The 19,924-nt window shown below is 40.2% G+C and overlaps 2 long non-coding RNA genes across 2 annotated transcripts in view; one reads left to right on the top strand and one right to left on the bottom strand.

Moving 5' to 3' along the window:
- LOC141416944 (uncharacterized) overlaps positions 1-19,924 on the bottom strand; it is a 136,054-nt gene that overhangs the window by 107,025 nt on the left and 9,105 nt on the right. The gene's annotated exons all lie outside the window — the stretch shown is intronic.
- On the top strand, positions 13,324-16,226 carry LOC109678545 (uncharacterized). The gene is made up of 3 exons (XR_012441584.1): positions 13,324-13,481; positions 14,814-14,997; positions 15,994-16,226. It is a non-coding gene; the product is annotated as an uncharacterized lncRNA (long non-coding RNA).

Here is a 19,924-nt window from a genome sequence, read left to right on the forward strand (position 1 = left end):
CTAAGTCCCTTCCTAACATTAGGAAGGAGTGTTAGCAAAGATATAATGAGCAGGAGAATAGCAAGGAGTCCCACTAATTAGTCTCACTGTCAGGTGTCTAGACTGAAGCTGCTATAAACAATTCCTTAACTACATCTGTGACATGAACCTTGTGCAGTTTCCTTAAGCTGGTGAGAACCTGATACTGCCTCGAAAAATACAGCCTCAAATGAACACCTGGTATAAATGAAGACAGGGATGGCAGTGTTCCAAGTAACCTGGAGTCCCATTGGTTCTGCAGTGTGCTGAAGTTCTAACATATAAACCAGCAGGCATGTCAGTGAGTAAGGCAGGATAATCCAGTCTGATAAAGTACAGCAACAGCAGTGCAATTTGAGATCCTCAGAACCTGGGCTGAGATGGCCATAGCTCTCCCTGCTACTCTGTGTCCAGTGCTATTGACACACATGGTCTTGGGAGTGTGACTCTGGAGCTTGTCTTTCTCTTCTCTTCTAGCAGGGCATCACATGGCTACACCCTGTGTCTCCAAAAGACCAGTCTTGCATCTTTGTGTTGTGGAATGTGACCTCTTATCTTCTCTAACTTCTTTTTCCCTCAACTAAATAGCTACTGATGATTTGACAGCTTGCAACCACGTCCCTCAAAAAACTGTCAATGTGTAAGCAAAAATCCCTATAAAGTATCCAGAGTGAGTCCTAAAATCCTCATGTTTACTCTTGAATCAACTATTCTCCTGTGTGAGTCCAGAGTACCCATTGGAAATAGAGTATTTCTGATCAGTACATGGATACTGTTGTTGGGATAATCAATGATAGACTGTCCCAAGAAGTCCTACTGAGGCAGAAAGACTATAGTTTGATAGACAATGGGGCTCTGTTTCAAGTGATATTATTCACCATTCTTCACTAAAAAAAACTGAAGGCTACAAAATTAAAAAGCTTGTATGTTCAGCTGTAAGAACAGGTTACACTTTAAACACTAACTAAAATTGTTTACACTTAAATATAAGAGAATATACCAATAAAAATGTCATAATAATAGATGGTTAATGGGACTTGGGAAGCATTAGGACTTTAGAATTAAAGAAGAGTATGTTAAAAATGATTTAACAGTGAATCTTTTCCTTTTGCGGGAAAGGAGTTATTGTAAATTGAACCCAGAGCTTGTTGCATGCTAGGCTTGGGCTTCAGCCCTGAGCTGTATTTTAGGTCCTCATGGTGAATATTAATCTGAAAATAGATGTGGTATCTTCGACAGATAAAAAGAAGAGGTAGAGAAGAATTTTCGACAGACACAGTGGCATAAGAGACAAGAACTTACAAGGTCAGGGACTTCATGGGATTTGAGGAAGTGATGATGCGAGGTACAAGTATAAAATTGAGTTCACAGCAGACAGCCTCAAAAGCATCTATCAATTAAGAAGAAGAGCATATTGGCTGAATGAAACATTCCCATCCACATTTAATAGATGAAGGTACAGTGGGAGCATCACACTTGCTGGTTACTATGACAGTCTCTGATGGACTATGACAGATGCCAACTCCAGGGACAGAGATGAAGATGAGATATTAAAAAATATCCAAAGAGCTCAAGCAATTTTCACAGCCTTTAAGATAATGCAAAGTTCATGGGTGAAATCCACTGGATATTTACTGAACACCCAAACAACATTTGACACACACATGGGATAGGATAAGGAAATAAAGATTAAGTCAAATGTGGAGACAACTGTTTAAGATGTCTTTGAAAGAGATAGTCCCTCAGTCTCTGAGAAGGGATAGATGCCTAAATTCAACAAATGATAATGAGCAAAGATGGCTCAATGACATTAACTAACCTCCCTTGTGACATGCTCCAGTGTTTGTTCACTGCCTTATCTCAGTGCTGAGAAATTCTTTTGCTTTTCACTTCAAAACCATTGAGTTCAACCTCTCTCCTTAGTGCAAAATCTTCACCTCATGGCAATAGTCTGAAAATATTTTTCCTACTCATTTTTTAAAAGTGCCTGGTGCAGTATTCCTTTTAAAATAGAAGACATTGGTTTATTTACTTATTTTTTTACTGGCACATACTAATTATACTAATCTATGGTATACATGTGGAACTTTGACACATGCAAACATTATATTTGATCAAATCAGGGTCATTAGCATATCTATTACCTCAAACAATTTTCTTTATTTGTGGTGAAACATCAAATTCCTCTCTTATAGTTATTATGAAATATACCTTCTGCTATTTTGACTGTAGTAGAATAAATTGTGTGCCAAAATGCTTTCCTCCTATCTAAAGTTCACATCATACTCATTGGACAACCTTACAAAATACCATTTACTCTGCAGCTTATAAGCAGCGGAAACTAATTTATCAAAATTATGGAGGATGTGAAGTTCAAGTTGCAGATGTCAAGAAAGATTGATTGTCTCATGCTGGTCCATTTTCTGGTTTATAAGTGGGAATTCCTGATATGTCTCTACAATGTAGATGGGACTAGGTAACTCTGGTCAATTTTCAGAGACCTATCCATAAGGAACGAACCAGGCCTGACCAATGACACACCGTTGTGTTCAAATGTAAGAATGGGACCATCAAAGGAGCTTATTCATGCTAACTGTGACCCAGGGTTTTGTGAACTATCAGGGTGGACAAACAAGTGCAAAGGATCAATGACAAACACTGGTACTGGGAAGCTGCTTATACATGAGCCACTCCACTCAGAAGAATTTGGCTTTATCGTTATATGGAGATTTCTTCTTTTGGTGAATCTGAAAATATCTCTGTATGTTGACCAAGAACATCTAAAAAGTGTTATTCAGCCAGTAGCTGAATTTCCCAATATATAAAATCTTTGGGAGCATTGAGAATCAGATGATACAAACTCCAGTCCTATTTCCAGCACACAATAGCCATATACACTCAGGTAAACACACTTGATCACTGTAAAATGAGAGCAGACAGGGGCTGCTGCTGTGATTTGGGCTGTAAGCACCACATACTAACCTTGGCTTAGGTAAAAAGCAATTATAATTTCTATAGTGAGCTAAGAACAGTGTGAAGCTCTCTGTGGATTATGCTATACATATTATAGGGCTAAGGAGACTGAATTGTAAGGAGATGTACACTTACACGAAACTCCACAATTGATTTTAGCACTGTCCCCAACCTGTCAAATTTCTAAAGTGATTTCCAAGGGCTGTGCTTGGTTTGTGAACTCAGAGCCTCGCTGGTGCTCAGTACTTCCCTATTAACTCATGAATCCCAGCCTCTTTCATCAAATCTCCTGTGTTTTATTTGACTCACCCGCTTCAGGACTGACATAAGGTTGAAGGTTCAGAATTCCAGCACTTGATCCTCAACCCCACTATACAGTGCTCCATCCCCTTTTCAGACCCTCTGAGAGACAAAGGTGATTCGTCAGGACCACAGTGCCATCTGCTGGCCAGGAGGAACTGCTGTGGTGCGCTCTGCTCAGGTCTCTGTAGGAGCAGTTCCCACTTCACTGGGAACAGAGGGTGGGCATTAGCTCATTATTTGTGACTTAGGACATTTCAAGGTGGAAACCCACTGAGAGGAACAGAGACACAGCCATTGACCTCAATAAACTGCATTTCAATGGAATCTCCTAGATGCTTGGCTATTGATGAGGCTTAGACATGAGAGTGGAGGACTATATGAACAGGAACAGGGCTCAGTGATGATGATCATGATGGGGCCTTATCTTTTGGTTGCAGGATATTGATAGCTTGTGAAGGGGGAAATAAGCTTGACCCCAGATAAAGAGTTCTTTCAAAAAGGCATTTAGACTTTAATTTTTGCATCTATGTGAATGTGGGGAAGGGAGAGGAGTGGAGATATGGACGGAAACCTCGTGACCTTCCTTTACTACTCTAAACACTTTGATAATCCACTGATCTATACTTTTCAATAATGCCACATGTTCTATCTATTTGATTACAGACTATGACTACTTCATAAGTAAAGTAGTAAATTAAAATGGTCTTAATTCTCTAATCAAAAGGCATAGACTGGCTGATTAGATTAGAAAACCAAAATGCAACTGTTTGTTGTTGACAAGAAACACAGGCAAAGACATGCACAGAATAAAAGTGAAAAGATGCAAAATGATATGTAAGCAAGTGGAAGTTGAAGGCAAGCAGGAGTAACTTAATTGTACTCTGACAAAGTAGATGTCAATCCAAAATCAGTTAGAAGAGATAAAGAATGCCACTGCATATTAACAAACAGAGTAATCTATTAACAAGAGATAATGATGATACAAATATATGAACTAAGTAGCTGTGCACCTAATTTTATAAAGTAAACACTACTGAATACACAGAGACAGATAGTTTCTGAAATAATAATATTGGGTAATTTCAACACCCTACTGACATGACTTCATAAATCATTTTGAGAAAAAAATCAACAAAGGTAAGATCCAAAGAGTTAAACTGCACCACAGATCAAATGGACATAACAGACATCTGAAGAGTATTTCATCCAGATTCTTCTCAGAAGCCCACAGAACTTCTTCCAAAATAGATCACACTTTTGACCAGTAAGCAAGTCTTAACAAATTCACAAGTACTGAAATAATTTCCTGTATATTAACATATCATCATGGAATAAGATTAGAAATTAATAGCAAGAGACTATGGAAATTAGTCAAACACATGGAAACCAAAAACACACTTTTTGACACAGAAGAATTCAACAAGCAAATCTAAAAACTTATAGAATCAAATGAAACTGACACAATCTACCAGAACCTTGGGGACAAAGGTTGTGAGGCAGTGCTAAGGAAAGAAAAATTATGGCTATGTGTGTCTACATTAAAAATCAGAAAGCTCTTGGGCTGGAGGTATCGTTTAGTGGTAGAGCACCTGCCTACTATACACAAGGCTATGGTTCAATCCTCAGTACTGAAAAAGAAAAAGATCTCAAAAATAACCTAATTATATGATTAAAAGTTTTAAGAAGAAATTAATAAAGTGGAGACTAAAAGAACAATGCAAAGAACCAATGCAAAAATGAGTTGGTTCTTTGAAAAGAGAAGCAACATGTTCTATTGGTTACCCAAACTAACCTAAAGGAAAGGTACCAATGGCTCACACCTGCAATCCTAGTTACTCAGGTGGCAGAGATCAGGAGTATCACAGTTTACAAACAGCCTCGGGCAAACAGTTTCAAGACTCTATTTCAAAAAAAAAAATTCTCAGGAAAAAAAGGTTTGTACAGTGGCTCAAGTGGAAGGAGTTCATGCCTAGCAAGTGTGAGGCCCTAGTTCAACAAAAGAAAAAAAAAACAGAAAAAAGGAGAAGACTCAAATTAATAAAATCAGTGATGTAAAAGGGGAATTATGACAAATACCAGTGAAATTCAGAGGATCATTAGGGAATATTTGAAACCTCATATTCTGGTAAGATAGAAAATATTGAAGAAATGTATAAATGTCTAGACATAACACTTGCCAAAATTGAGCTACCAGCTATTAACAAGTTGAACAGACTTATAGTGACCAATGAGATCGACCGCTAGTATAGTATCACAATGGAAAAAAAAAACAGGACCAGAATTCACAGCAGAATTCTGTGGCCTTTTAAGAAGAAGTAACATCAATACCCCTCAAATGTTACATAAAATAGAAAGGGTGCTGCCACACTCAGTTTACATAGCAAGGATTACACTGATACTAAAACTAGAAAAGGACACAACAAAGAAAAAATTATGCTTTAATTTCCATGATAAATACAGATGTAAAACTTCTCAATAAATTGATTTCAAACCAAATTCAACAACACATGAAAAAGATCATACACTATGATGAAGTTGGGTTAATTCTAGAAATAATAGGATGATTCAATATACACAAATCAATAAATATCATACAACACAGAAATAGAATGCAGGACAAAAATCACATGATCATATCAATAGATGAAGATAAAGCCGATGACAAAGTACAACATCCTTCCTGATAAAAGTCATGAAGAAACTAGGAACAGCGAAACATATCTCAACAGAAAAAAAGGTTACATATGACAAACAAATATCAATATAATAAATGGGGAAAAACTGAAAGCATTCCCTCTAAAATCACAAACAGGACAAGAGTGTCCACTTTTTCCACTCTTAGTTAAGACAGTGATTGAATTCTTATGAAAATCAGAAAGGTAAGAGAAAGGTAAGGGAAAAAAATAGGAAGAGAAGAAGTCAAATTATCCCTATTTGCAGACTATATGACCTAAACTTAAAAGAACCTAGGGCCTCAACCAAGAACTCTTACATCTGACAAACACTTTTAGCAGAATAGAAGGATAAAAAAAAACATACAAAAAACAGTAAATTTTCTTTATACATATAATGAACACGCTGAGAAAGAAATCAAAACAAGAAACCACTCATAATAGCCTCAAAATAACTATGAATAAACATATATTAGAAGATTAAATTCCTCTCCAGTGAAAACTATAAAACACTGAAGAAAGTTATTGAAGAAGACACTAGAAGATGAATAGACTTCCTTATTCATGAATTGGCAAAAACAACATTGTCAAAATGGTTATACAACTAAAAGAGATCTACAGATCCAACACAATTCTCATCAAGTTCCAATGACATTCTTTACAGAAATAGGAAAATGAAGCCTAAAATTCATATGGAAGCACAAATCACCCCACGTAGCCCAAGCAACCCTGAACAAAAGAGCAATGCAGGAGGTATCATAACACCTGACTTCAAATTATACTACAGTAGCAAAAACAGTATGGTACTAGCACAAAACAGATGCATAAATCAGTGGACCATAACTAAAGATCAGAAACAAACCCATAAATTACATCCATCTGATGGTTGACAAAGGTGGCAAAAACACTCATCTGAAAGAAAAAAAAAACGGCCTCTTGAGCAAATGTTGGGGAAACTGAATATCCCCATGTACAAGACTAAAACCACATCCTTATCTCTCATCTCATGTAACTTTGATGGCACTACAGGAAAACACAAGGGAAATACTTGGAGATAGAGGCAGATACCACGACTTTCTGATTAAGACTCAAATAGTTGAGGAAAAGACAGCAAGAATGACAAAGGAATTGCATCCAATTGGAAAAAGCTAATGCCCATCAAATGAAAAAATTGCCAGAATGAGAGAAAATACTTGCCGGCTATTCATCAGACAAGGCATTAATATCCAGTATATATAAAGAACTAAAAAAACTAAACACAAAAAGAACGATTCAATCGATAAAGGGACAAATGAAATGAACAGATAATTCCCAAAGGAAGAAAAAATGACCAAAAAAATGCATGAAGAAACGTTCAACATTCTTAGCCATAAAGTAAATGCACATAAAATAATTTTGTACTTCTGTCTCACCATAGTCAGAATGGCTATCATCAAGGAAACGACAACAAAGCTGACAAGGGGCATGGAAGAAAAACCCTCCTACAATGTTGCTGGGAATGTAAACTGCTCTGGCTGGATGAGTCAGGATGGAGGTTACTCAAAAAACTAAAAATAGAACTCCCATATGCTCTTGCTATAGCACTCCAAGACATATATTTGAAGGAAATTAAGTCAGCACACAACAGATACCTGCATACCCATGTTTATTACAGCACCGTTCCATTAGAAAATGTATGGAATTAGTCAAGACCCCCATCAACCAAAAACTAGACAAAGAAAATGGGAATACACACAGTACAGAGTATATACAGCCATAAACAGTGAAATGATGTTGCTTTTAGGAAAATGGATGGAAGTGGAGATCATCAAGCTGAAAAAATAAGACAGAATAGCAAAGAAAATACCACGTGTCTCTGTACACAGAATCCAGACTTTAAAAATGATATGGATGCAAAAGGGGACATTTGGAGCGAATCAGTGGAGAAGGGATAGGGAAGAAGAGCAAATGGGGGTGGTGAGTACGAGTATATACAGTATAAACATGTATGAAAACAACATACCACACCCTCTAAAATTGTAAGAAATGTGGGGAAGGAGAGCTAGGACAAGAAAGAGTAATAGAGGAGATGGATATGACCAAAGTACAACATATGCATTTATGGAGATATCAAAATGAAATGTCATCATACAACAATAGACACTTCTAGAAAAAAAAAGGAATAAACACTCTGTCCCAGGGACTTGGGGTGAAGAACCAGGGTGCATGAAGAGGTCACTTCTGGAGGTGCTCTGTACCTACTTCTGAGTACACAAAGTTTATTGGGAAAGGAATCCAGACAAAGTCAGTTGCAGTAGCCTTTCAACCCAGTCCACCTGCTCACACTGAAGAACTTGGCCTCTTCCTCCACAAGCCTCTATGGCACAGCCATGAGACTGTATATTTTCTGCTGTCTTTGAGAGCAAGGGTGGTACTAAGAATGCTATTTGCACATCCAGAATTCCTGTTTGGACCAGAGCTCTCAACCTCAAGCCCCATCGGTGGTTTCAGTGGTTATAGAAAATGCACTAACTGGCTCTGTCTGGGTACTGTGCAGTTCAGAAAATATATGAGGACAACTAGACTCTCTGACTGGCCTCTATTCTCTACCCACACATTATCCTGGATAAGACCCCTGAATCTTGTTGCTGTCTCATGTTCAGCTACCTTCTTCAGCCCAGGAAGAGCTGAGTGCCACATGCTTCAAAGGCTGCAGCATCCCTAAGCACTGGCCCTCATTTCTAGGAAAATATCACTTATGCAGGTGGCAAATCGACTTCCTTGGGCCCCTCCCACCCAGGCAAGTACTCTCCCTATGCAGCATCCAGCAGACACTTTCACCTGCCTCCCACTGCCTTTTCCCATCCACAACACTTCAGTAACTTCTTCCACACTCTCTTGCTTTCTCCTTTGGACTACCTGCTAGCATTGATTCAAATCAGATTCCCTCCTCAGTGCTACAGTGCACCAGAGGTGAGAACTGTAGCTTTTAGGTAGCATAATGCTTCCAGGCCACGAGCCTCAGAAGTCAACACACTGGCCTCCCAGTGTCATTGGTACCAAGCTTCAGGATGGGTCAATGACCCCCAATATTACCATGCTCATTCCAAGAGCCCTAACCTTCTTCATTCCTGTTCCTGTGGCCATCGTTTTCCTCCTACAACTGGGCCAAAACTGCAAGGGTTATCATGGGAGCCTCAGGTTCCATTTCTCATAGGTATATATTTTCTCTACTAATGGTGCATCCCTGTATCTTTACATGCTGTTATTATAAATAGTTACTAGTGACTTCATCAGGCACCAGCAACAAGCAATGATCCATTAGTGTCTGACAGACAGGCCTCCTGGAAAAGAGCAGACCCTGGTACTTTACTCCATTGCTTGAGTCACACCTCCAATCCATTTTCCTCTGGTTAATTTGGAGATGGATTGTCATGAAATATTTGCATAGGCTGACCTTGACACACTATCCTCATAATCTCAAGCTCCCAAACACCTAGGATTACAGGAATGAGCCACTGTACCCAGCTATATCCTTCTGTCTTTACAAGTTGTTGTCATCAAATATTTATTGTTGACCTGATCAGGGACAAGAAATAACCAATGATCCATTGATGACTGACAGCCAGACCTGCTGACAAAGAGCAGGCCCTGTGCTTTAGCCTAACCTGGTTAATTTCTTTACTTGCAGCTTTCTCAGAAGCTCTAGTTTTACCACTTTCAAAGGTCAGATGGTATCTTCCATGCATCCCTCTCACAAGCAATAGAGTTTGAGTCTCACAGACATTACAGTCTGGGTCACTAAACAAGAAGCAACTTTCAAACTGTAGACATGGACAGTAGCAAACACTAAGCATGTACAAGCATAATACCAACTATGGCTGAAATAAACGATAGAGGGAGTCAATAACAAAATGTTGGCCAGAGATGGCCCCATAATTGATGTCAATATAGAGCACCGGTCACATGGTACTCTCTATGGTGGGAATTGGTTGGTTTCTTATGTGCATTGTGTTTTAGGAAGATGGTATTTGATGCCACTCTAGCAGACTAGAAAGCTCTCTGAAAAAGCTTGCCAAGGTTATAAATTGTACCACAAGAGAAAAATCTGAGGCATGCACAAGACCTGTATTAAAAAGATGTCTTAAAAAACACAGAATGGGGTCCATGCCTATCAATCCAAACCTTGCTTATTAAATGTGTTCAGTGGCACCAATTAGTAAACACAACCAGGGCTCGAAAATGCCAAATCAAGTTTAGAGTTGGGCAGATGGCCCACCAATACGTCAGCACTGGTGAATGATTCTATGCAAAAAACCCAGATGTGCCCTGTGGGTAGGGGCAAAGCTTCATGTGCAGAAAAGCATTCAAAGTTATTCCTGGCTTAAGATGTACATGTGCCTCCAACTGGTATTTTGTGAGTATGGAAAAAAAACCCATAGCACTCAGGAAATTTCCATTCAAGCTTCCATGAAATTCTGGCCTGAAATTTACAGGGGCTAATGTGTTTGTGCAATGGTGCAGTACAGGGAGGCAGGGACCTGAAAGTCCACAAAGAGCCTCACAAGATTACAAAAACCATTAGACTACACATAGCTCCACTTCTAATATTGGATGTCACCCGGGTAGATGATCCCCAACACAGATGGCCAAAATTTAGACACCGCCACCTAATCCCTGAGGTTGTTGTTGGAAGTGATGCGGCTTCAGCCCATAGCTCCACAATCCAAGCGATGTTGAAGGAAAGAGTGGCACCAACAAATGTCACTGGTACCACAAAATCCCCAGCAAACCACCCCCTCTTATGCTACAGACAACCTGGACCCTGAGGTATAATGATGACTGCATCCGGTGCCCCTACTCTTGTCTTGCTGCTTCCCTCAGCTCATGCTTGCTAAGTAGCCTAGAAATGAACCATACAATGGCATTTGCTGTGGGCACACTTTGCATTGCATTAAGTGAAGTCCTAGTAGTCATGCATCTTACTGTAAGGAAACCACAGAGCCTAGGTCAGGTTGTGTAGCTTCCCTACAAGTTATGTAAAAAAAAGGGACTTGGGAGACTTGTGTGTTACAGCACCCAAATGAAACCACATTTCCCACCACTGCCACTGTCTCCTGCCTCCATGGAGAAATGCCTAAGGACTGGAGAGTGCTCTGTGTCAATGAGACTGTGCACTTCTAACTTCTGCTGACCACCAGAAGGTGTCACAACCGTGAAGCTTTCCCAACTGCACATACAAACTTTCCTCTTTCTTCCCAAATCCGCTGGGCCCCTACAGGCAAAGACCTAAGCCCTTGAACCTAAAACTGTCATCTGAGGCCCAGTTCCCCAAAGGGCCCTCATTTGTCCATATGCTCTGCTGACACCTTTGCCCAATTCCCACATTTAAACTGTTAGTGCTGCCATATGACTAGGACTCATTATTCTTTGAAGTGCCAGCAGCCTTCTCATGTGGCATTGTTACCACCTGACACAAGCCTTGAGACTCCACATCCCCCTAAAGGCTGAGGAGAATGCTGCAGCTCTCCTTGGTTTCTGTCACTTATTCAAAATTTGATAACACCCATCGAAACTGGTGCTCCAGATGTTATTAGAACCAGTGAGGCTGCAGAGAGGTCTTCAATAAAGGAGGAGGCGTCTACTGGCCTTTGGACACCAGGTTCCTGACATGAGTTGCAAACAAAATTTTAGGACATATCTAGGAGTGACTAAGAAAGTTTCTTTGTAAAATAAAGCAAAGAATGAATACTACAAAGCCAGACATGACTGTAAAAATATCTGAAAAGTGACAGATTGAGCGTTCAAATTTCAGGAGGATTTATGGTGAAAAAGTGGGTTGGGAGTTTAGGATGAGTGTTCCCTTTTCTTCTGTCACCTGGTTTATTTAATCATTCTTTCTATTACTCTGTCTTGACTTCATCTGTTTTGCCCATAGTTTTCAAGTCTAGGTGGTTTACAAAATTCAGGTCGCTGCAACATAGAGGTCTGTTTTCCTTGAGCATCCCTTTAATGAAGGATGGGTTCCATCACATGCTCATTCTAAGACAATTGTCCTTTTTAAATGTATTTTTTCCTTTATTGCAAGCATTTCTATGCTCAAAGGAGACATTTTAGCAAATGCCCACCTCTCCCGCCAGATTAGCATCTTTTTTTAAGATGTTCTTGCTCAGTTACAAGAGAGTGGTGATCACTTGGGGTAGCAGCCAAGGTCAGAAGGAGAGAACTACTTTTATACTGCATGTTGCAGTTTAATGAGGAAGTGTGAAGTGTAAACTAAAGAAAGTAGTTCCTCTTTTTTTCTCATTCATTCAGTCTTTTATTATTATCATACTGAAGTCACATTGTGACATTTACAAAAGTTCTTATAATATGTCATCATCAAGTTCACCCTTTCCATCATTCTCTATGATCCATCCAGTCTCACTGAGAATGCCCAGGAGTGACTGTACATGCATGACCATCCTTATGGTCATATTGACCAATCAGTTACATAATGGTTAAGTAGCCTCACTAAAGTTTTATTGCCTTGGGAGTCACTATACTCATTGCTTTTTTTCCCCAAATGTGGTCCCATTAACATCATTATGAGTAAAAGGAAGATGGTAGAAGGTCATACATTTTTAATGTACAGTTGTCTCTCTAATTCTTTCCCTCAAATAACTCAAGGGGGAACCATCTGACATAAAGTCTGTTCATACTGAGAATGCAATTTTCATCCTGGTCATTCTGGATCTACATTGACCATTCAGCCTGTCCACTAATGGATTGGGTATGGTACCTTTGAGCACATACCACCAGGTGAGACAGGCTAATGCCCATCTCTCTGTCACCTGGGCAGCTTCTATAAAAGACATCCAAGACACATTGAGTTTCATGCAGCAATCTCATAAGTGCCTAGCCCAGGTGGTCCTAGAAAACCGACTAGGCCTGGAAGTCCACTGGCCAAGCTAGGCTGCCTATATCCACTCCAGAGAACAAAGCACTCACATTGATTCTTGAGGAAGACTCCAGCAAAATTTGCTCTGCTCAGCTTCACTAGCAGAGGTGTCCATGAGTTCAATATCTAGGCTCTGCAGAATGGTATTAGTTATTCTCATGATTGGACCCTAGGTCTTGGGGAGGCTAACTGAGAACTGAACTTCCAATCCTCCTCTACATATTCATTGTCATCAGTATTGCGTTGTCTTAACCAAGTGCAATTGTGTTCCTGGTGATACACTTTCAGCAAACGGCCTCAGAATCACAAGGTCCACTGTGTGTAGACTGATGAAGAAACAATAATTGGGTGCTACACTTGACAAAGTCTGACTGAGACAACAAGAAGTCCTTAGGGAGCCCTGCTTGACCCAGCTCCACACCAAATTTCTCAACTGCTCTTGTGACAGAGTTGTTTGAAATTAGACACGGCTTGCAAGTGACCATGATATAAGGGAGGTCTCTGTCCTGGGAGTGAGCAGCTGGCTTTCATCCTGAGTCCTGGACGAAGAACTGCTATCTGCTGACCTCTGCTCAACCCATATAGCTCCACCATCTGTAAGTAATGGAAACTCTGAAAGTTCATTCTATGGTTGTGTCATTGATGCCAGGCTGCAACTGAACCCTAAAGGCAAGGGTGCTCTGAAGAAGTTGAAACTTGGGAATCCCCATCAGGAGTTCTTCTATGTGGACCTCTAGTGTCTTCTAGGACAGTAGCTATGGGCTTAGGGAATGAGAAGGTCAAAAGGTTTGCTTCAAAACACATGGATGCTACTTTTCATTTCCAATAGAGACAGAAAAGATTCTTAAAACATCTTTTTTGAGAAAGTGATCATTTGAGCTTCCTTCTCATTTTTTTAATCTACATACTGTTTTTTGATGTTGAATTGTGTGAGTTGCTTATACATTTTGATAATTTCTTATCAGATGTATGTTTTGCAAATATTTTCTGCCTTATTTTAGCTTGCCTTTCATTCAAATATTTGTTTTTTCTGCTGTGCCCAGTTTTGTAGTCTGATGCAATCACACATGTCTACTCTTGCTTTGTTGCCTATACCTCAATTGTAATGTCAATAAATCACTTCCTAGGACACATGTCAAGAACTTAATCTCTAAGTTTTCTTGTAGTAGTTTCTGGTCTTGTGTTTAGGTCTTGAATGCATTTAATTTAGGATAAAGGCCCAATTGCATAATTATCAAATAATCCAGTTGTCCCATTTAGATATATTCAGTTTTAAATTGTCATTCATAACTCAATAAAGATGGAAAAATAAACATTCTTTGGTCTTATCCAACTCTTCAGCTAGCATCCAACCAAGTTCATGCTTACCTATATACTTTTAAAGTCGTTGTGACCTCCACACTTCCTCCAGCAGGAACCTGATCACCCCAAAGCCTCTAGACCTTCTTCACGAGGGTAGCAATGCCCTGAAACCCACCAGGGTCAACCGTCTACTCTACTGGAGTCCAGGTCTCATCTCAGAATACACACCTCCAGACAGTAGAGGGATCCATTCTCAAAATTTAGAAATATTTGATCTCAGAACTTAGTAAATGAAAGCATTGCTTTCTTCTTTGAATATTAAAAAGTAAATGTTAATCAAATAGCAAGTAGGAAACTCATGTGAGAAACAGGAAGAGACAACAGATGATTTAACATGATTATCAACTTGAGCTGAGGACAGTCACTGAACATACACACCAGTGTCATGATGGGAGCTGTCAGGACAGTGGGACATAAGGAGACCTTAAGGGAATGCCTCCTCCCTTCCCCATGACTGCACACTTTATCTGGCTGCAGGGATTGTCTCCAAGCCTTCTCCTAGTCGACCTACAAATACAGCTGACTCCTCACTCCCCACACAATTGGCTCCTGCTTTCCCTTTCCAGGTGACACCAGCCATGAAGACATTTGCTCTCCTTGCTGCCATTCTCCTGCTGGCCCTCCAGGCCCAGAGTGATCCTCTCCCAGCAACAGTTGAGGAGGCTTCAGCCCAGGAGCAGATGGAGGAAGTGGACCCAATAACAACCATCTCCATTACAGGGGAGGAAAGCTCTGATTTACGAGATGCAGGTAAGAAATCCAACAGGATAGAGATGCAGAATTGAGAGGTACGGCTGGAGACCAGCTCTGGAATCTGGTCTAGAGCAGTCACTTAGGACACTGTATGTCACCACAATGACCCTTCATATTCTCACTGGACAAAGCCAATTAGATACAAGAAATACTTTTTCTACAATTACTTGATTCCAAGATATTTTTGTGAATATTACTAGGTTTTACAATTTGAAGAATCTCCCTTGTTTTCTCTGAGTCTAAATGAGTAGAAGTATTCATAAAGAGACATTTAATTCCATCTATTTGGGGATCTGTTTGAGGATTTTTGGCTATTTGATTTTGGGAGGATTGGTAGTACTGGGGTTTGAATTCAAGTTCTCATTCTTGTTAGGCAAGATTTCTACCACTTGAGCATACCCCAGACCATTTTGCTTTAGTTATCTTAAGGTAGGGTCTCACATTTTTGTTCCAGAGCTGACACAGACCACAAACCTCCTGCCTGCATCCTCCTGCAGAGTTGAAATTACTCATTGTCCAGCTTCTTTGTCAGGGTACTAAGTTTTTGCCCTGATTCATCTTTTTTTATTTTTGGTGGTATGGGCTTAAACTAAGGCCTCCCACTTGCTAGGTAGGTACACTTACAGCTTCAGCCACTCAGCCAGCCCTGTCCTGGCTGATCTTAAACCACAACCCTTCTGATATCTGCCTCCCAAATAGCTGAGATTACAGGTATGAGACACCGAATCAGACCTTATCAGGAGGATCTCATAGAAACAGTGGACAGGAGTGTGGGTGTGTTCACATATTTGTGTGATGGAGCAAGAGTTTTGAGTCTTGTCTGTAACCCACACTCACCATGTGTATTTATTTCTATTGATTGTGGTTTTTCATACTACTATGGTCAGAATGAGCTTACTCCACACAGAAAGCACCTTCCCCAGGACTCCTACTACCTACTACCTACTGCTGCCCTGGGGTACTAGATGCTAAATGCTTGCTCTGTGTCCCCAGGTTTAAGAGCAGGAGTAAACTGCTACTGTAGAAGGGGAGGATGTAATTTTCGAGAACGCAGAATTGGAACGTGCTTATACCGTGGTATCTACTACAACCTCTGCTGCCGTTAATCATCAAGAAAGTAAAAATGCGTGTACCATTTGCCTGGAGATGCAGAAGGCCACTGCTAAGTCTCCTGGGCCAGGTGCCTAAGTTCCTTTCCCAAGCCCAAATAAAGTCATTGCTGCAAATTCTCTGTTCTGCTCTTTACTGTGTGCAATTTCATTCAGTAGGAACTCTTTGTGAACAAAGTACCAGACTCTTCTACAAAACCCTTGTAAACAAAATCAATTCCAGAAGTGACCTGAGGATACACAGTGAATGGAAAGCAGGATGATGTTTCTGATCCTTCTACCTACCTCTTTCCTCTTAACTCTGCTCTCTTTTAGATCAGGCTCACTTTCACTTATGCCTTCAAGGAGGCAAATTAATAATCTTTGCTTTCAAGTTAACCCAGTCATAGAGTTATAACTTCCTTAAGAAACTATCAATCTCACCAGGCACTGGTGGCTCATGCCTCTAATCATAGCTACCTGGGAGGCTGAGATCAGGAGGGTCAAGGCTCAAACCCTGCCCAGGAAGTAGTTCTAGAGATCCCATTTCCAAATAATTTTGAAAAATGTACTCACAGTGTTAAGTGCCTGATTTGCAAGCACAAAGTCTGAGTACAAACACCAACTATACTGAGAGAGAGAGAAGAAGGGAGCATGAGAGGAGGGAAAAAAAGTGAGAACCTACCTCAAAAGTACTTAGCACTAAAATGTTAGAAGTGAAAGAAAGCATGGGATGGACAGATGGGGACACAGCTCAATTGCCAGTACAGGGTTTATAGTGGAGAAGTGGTCCTGCAGGGGGCATCCAAGCAAGAGACCCCACATCCCCTTACAGACTGGGGTATTTATGAAGGTGGGTGGCAAAGCCCCCGGAATGTTACTTGCCCGGATAATCCTTAATGGCTCTCTGACCCTTGGATATCATGACTTAAAGGCAGGTCATTCCTTCTAAGCCAGGGGCAGAGTTTCTACTAAATAGTTAAAGGTGAATGACTATTTTCTTTAGGGGTGGGTGGAAGTTTTTCAATGTCACCTTCAAGTGGAGGGTTCCAGTTCTAACATGGCTTCCTTTTGTTCACCTTAACAAAAGCAAAGCTGGCAAAGAAGCTCAAGTAGAACACCTGCCTACCAAGTATGAGGCCCTGAGTTCAAACTCCAGTACTGCAAAAACAGAAAGAGAAAAAGACTGAGAGAGAGTCTATCCATCTCTTCCCAAAGTGCTAGTTTTATTCAAAGGCCCAGATCATACTGTCTTTTAAGCCCTGACATTCTGTCAGCTCTATAGAGACAACTTTAAGTCCCATTAGGAAGGAGTGTTAGCAAAGATATAATGAGCAGGAAAATAGCAAGGAGCCCCACTATTTAGTCTCACTATCAGGTCTATCTAGACTGAAGCTGATATAAACAATTTTTAACTACGCTCTCTGACATGAATGCTGTGCAGTTTCCTTAAGCTGATGAGAACCTGATACTGCCTCGAAAATACAGCCTCAAATGAACACCTGGTATAAATGAAGACAAGGATGGCAGTGATCCAAGTAACCTGGAGTCCCCATTGGTGCTGCAGTGTGCTGAAGTTCTAACACATAAACCAGCAGGCATGTCGGTAAGTAAGTAAGTAAGGCAGGAAAATCCCGTATGATAAAGTATATCAACAGCAGTGCAACTTTAGATCCTCAGAACCTGGGCTGAGATGGCCATAGCTCTCCCTGCTACTCTATGTCCAGTGCTATTGACACACATGGTCTTGGGAGTGTGACTCTGGAGCTTGTCTTTCTCTTCTCTTCTAGCAGGGCATCACATGGCTACACCGTGTCTCCAAAAGACCAGTCTTGCATCTTTGTGTTGTGGAATGTGACCTCTTATCTTCTCTAACTTCTTTTTCCCTCAACTAAATAGCTACTGATGATTTGACAGCTTGCAACCATGTCCCTCAAAAAGCTGTCAAAGTGTAAGCAAAAATCCCTATAAAGTATCCAGAGTGAGTCCTAAATCCTCATGTTTACTCTGGAATCAACTATTCTCCTGTGTGAGTCCAGAGTACCCATTGGAAATAGAGTATTTCTGATCAGTACATGGATACTGTTACTGGGGTGATCAATGATAGACTGTCCCAAGAAGTCCTACTGAGGCAGAAAGACTATAGTTTGATAGACAATGGGGCTCTGTTTCAAGTGATATTATTCACCATTCTTCACTAAAATAAGGAAATGAATACAGACACAGGAATCATCACAAATACCAACAAAAATGCTAAGACTCAGCTGGGCACCGGTAGCTCACACTATAATCCTAGGTACTTAGGAGGCAGAGATCAGGAAGATCAGGGTTCAAAGCCTGTCCTGAGCAAAGAGTTCCTCAAACTGTCTCAAAAAAAATTCATCACTAAAATGGGTTGGTGCAGTCACTCAAGCAGGAAAAGTACTGCCCAGCAAGTGTGGTAACTTGAGTTCAAACCCCACTGCCACACAAAATAAGAATGATAATAATAATAATCATAATAATGCCAAGACCCAGCGAAGAAAAAGGCTTCTGCTCCATGTCTACTCCACTGTGATTACGAAGTGCTTCTCAGCCCTGGGCTAAGAGTCGGCATATCCAGAGAGTCAAGTACAGTGGTTCAGGACCCCACAGAAACCTTCCATGGCTGGGAAATCACTACACAGATTACACAGTGGACAGAGTAAGTCAAGAGCCTTGAGTTAACAGTGAAAGCCTAAGCTAGGAATTGGGGTAGGAAGGTGAGGCATCCTTCTTCAGTTCCTCTAACTGCTATCAACTTCAAGTTCTGTGCTCCTTGTTGTAACTCCCTAAGTTCCAAAACTGTGGATGGGTCTATTCCAACCTTCATCTCAGGGACTCTGCCCTAAATCCACATTCACCCTGGCTCCCTCCCCCAGCTCCAGGGTCTCTGTCAAAATTTCACTTTGTCTTTGAAATATGGAAACCCGATTTCCATATTACTAAATTGCACCATGTTCTCCAAACTGGTCTCTGTCTTTCCTTCAGTTTTCATCCCACATTACACATCCTACTTACTTACTTTCTGTAACTAGTTTTCTCTGAACTAAGCTTCATGTTCATACGTCATGGCTCCTGATACCTAGTTAATTCCATGACATATAATTGGTGATAGAGAAATTAATTTTGATTCAGTTGATTAATTTTATCCAACTTTATTTAGCAAGATGTCAATACATTATTTGTGCTTAATTCCCTAAAAGAAAACTGAAAGCTACAAAATTAAAAAGCTTGTATGTTCATCTGTAAGAACAGTTTACACTTTAAACATTAACTAAAATTGTTTACACTTAAATATAAGAAAATATACTAATAAAAATGTTCTAATATTAGAGAGTAAATGGAACTTTGAGAAGCATCAGGACTTTAGAATTAAAGAAGAGTATGTTAAAAAATTATTTAACAGTGAATCTTTTCTTTTTGCTGGAAAGCAGTATTGTTAATTGACCCAGAGCTTGGTGCATGCTAGGCTTGGGCTTCACCCCTGAGCTGTATTCTAGGTCCTCGTGGTGAATATTAATCTGAAGCATAGACATGTTATCTTCCACAGATAAAAAGAAGAGGTAGAGAAGAATTTTCGACAGACACAGTGACATAAGAGACAAGAACTTACAAGGTCAGGGACTTCATGGGATTTGAGGAAGTGATGATGCGAGGTACAATTATAAAATTGAGTTCACAGTAGACAGACTCGAAAGTATCTATCAGTTAAGAAAAAGAGCATATTGGCTGAATGAAACATTCCCATCCACACTTAGTAGATGAAGGTACACTGGGAGCATCACACTTGCTGGTTACTATGACAGTCTCTGATG

This window comes from Castor canadensis, chromosome 14 (genome assembly GCF_047511655.1).
Source record: "Castor canadensis chromosome 14, mCasCan1.hap1v2, whole genome shotgun sequence".
Taxonomy (NCBI): domain Eukaryota; kingdom Metazoa; phylum Chordata; class Mammalia; order Rodentia; family Castoridae; genus Castor; species Castor canadensis.